Here is a 2,369-nt window from a genome sequence, read left to right as displayed (position 1 = left end):
AAAAAATGTTCCAAGTATGTGTAACTCTTGACATCTTCCCTCCCATGGCTGTACTTCTTCCACAAAAGATGGGTCTGTCCTTCTGGCACTGTGGTACTTGCAGTATTCTTGACCAACTCTATAATTCAACTGCATCACATGTTCCCTGGTCTTCCTTATTCGTTGTCCAATTTTCACATGCGTACGAGACTGTAGAAAATCCTGTGGTCTGGGTTAGGCCTGCCTTAGTCCTCAAAGTGCATATTTGCTCTTTAACGCTTTTGTAAGGTTCTTTTTTTTTTAATAAGGTCTTTGATCGCACGAAGTCACTTCCCTTCCTCCAGGCTGCTTCCTTCCACAGGCATCGGTTGTAGATCCAAGTCAAATGGAATCCTTGACAATTTGCATCTTTTTTTGTTTACCATGATGTTTGTCTGTCTATTGGTTCGGGGAAGTTTTGTGTCTTCTTTACGTTGCGATGTGAGCCACACTGAAGTCTGTAGTCTTTGATCCTCATGACTAAGTGTTTCAGATTCTCTTCGCTTTGAGCAAGCAAGCTTGTGTTGTTGGCATATTGCAGGTTGTTAGTGAGCCTTTCTCCAATTCTGATGCTGTTCTAACTTCTCAGGTTATTTGCTCAGCTCTAGCTTGAATGAATATGATGAGAGGATACAACCCTGATTCACACTCATTCTGATTCTAGACTGTTCCGTGTCCCCGTGTTCTGTTCAAATGGTCTGATACCGTTCCCACATCCGCACAATTAAGTATTCTGGAATTCCTTTTCTTTGAAATGTTATCCATAATTTGTTATGATTCACACAATTGACTGCCTTGGTATAGTCGGTAAAGCACAAGTAAGTGTCTTTCTGAAATGATTTGCTTTCAGCCAAGATCCATCTGACATCATTAATGATATTTCTTGTTCCATGTCCTCTTCTTAATCCAACTTGAATTTCTGGCAGCTCCCTGTTGATGGATTACTGCAAATTAAATTATCAGCAAAATTTTACATGCATGTGATATTAACAATACTGTTCATTAATTTCTGCATTCTGTTGGGTCATTTTTCTTTGAAATGGGTACAGATAATGCTTTACTTCAGTGGGTGGTCAAATAGCTATCTTCCAGATTTCTTAGCATAGATGAGTAACTAAAACATTTCCATTGATTTTACATAAGTTCCTGGAGTCTTGTTTTTCACTAATGCAACCGTGCAGTTGAACTTCATCCTTAAGTACAGGTTGTTAATAAGCCTTCTTCCAACCCTAATGCCACATTCTTCTTGATATAATCCTGATTCCCTGATGATTGCTCAGCTTCCAAATAGCATATGTATGGTGAGAGGATGCAACCCTGTCGCACACCAGTCTTGATTTTAAACCATGCAGTATTCACTTGTTCTATTCACACAACTGCCTTTTGGTCCAGGGACAAGTTCTGCATGAGCACAATGAAGTGTTCTGGACTTTTCATTTTAGTTTGTTATGGTCTACACAGTCGAATGCCTTGGCACAGCCAATAAATCACAAGTAAGTGTCTTTCTGGTATTCTCTGCTTTCAGTCAAAATCCATCTGACATCAGCAATGATATCCCTTATTCCAGGTTCTCTTCTGAATTTCTGGCAGGAGTTGTTGGATGATCTTCAGCAAAATTTTACTTGTATGTGATATTAACAATATTGCTCTATAATTTAAGCATTCTGTTGGGTCACCTTCCTTTGAAATGGGTATAAATGTGGATCTCTTCCAGTGAGTTTTCCAAGAAGCTGTCTTCCAAATTTACTACCATAGATGAGTGAGTGTTTCCAGTGCTTCATCAGCTTGTTGAAGCATTTCAATTGGTGTTCCATCAATTCCAGAGTCTTGTTTTTGGTTAATGCTTTCAATGAAGCTTCGTTTCGTTGGTTTTTGATCATATGCTACCATGGTTGAATGCAGACCAGTTCTTTTTGGTACAGTGATGTTCCATCTTCTCTTGATGACTTCTGCATAATTCAATATTTTATCCATAAAATCTTTCAAAATTGCAACTCAATACTTGAATTGTTTTTTTAGTTCTTTTGCTTTAAGATATGCTGAGCGTGTTTTTCCTTTTTGGTTTTCTAACTCTAGGTTGTTGCACATTTCATTATAATATTTGATTTTTTTATCTTCTCAAGCTGCCCTTTGAAATTGTTTGCTCAGCTCTTTGGCTTCATCATTTTTTCCATATGCCTTAACTACCTTATGATTAAGAGCAAGTTTCAGAGTCTCTTCTGACATTCACTTTAACCCTGTCTTTCTTTCCTGTCTGTTTAACAAACTTTTACTTCTTCATGAGTGATGTTCTTGATGTGCTCTGAGGTAGTTAGTTTATTGTGTCAACCTGGCCGATAAACACACGTGGG

The sequence above is a fragment of the Echinops telfairi genome, unplaced genomic scaffold (assembly GCF_000313985.2).
Source record: "Echinops telfairi isolate 266 unplaced genomic scaffold, ASM31398v2 ScPeMD7_8;HRSCAF=38, whole genome shotgun sequence".
Classification (NCBI taxonomy): Eukaryota; Metazoa; Chordata; class Mammalia; order Afrosoricida; family Tenrecidae; genus Echinops; species Echinops telfairi.
Note: the sequence above shows the minus strand (reverse complement) of the source record.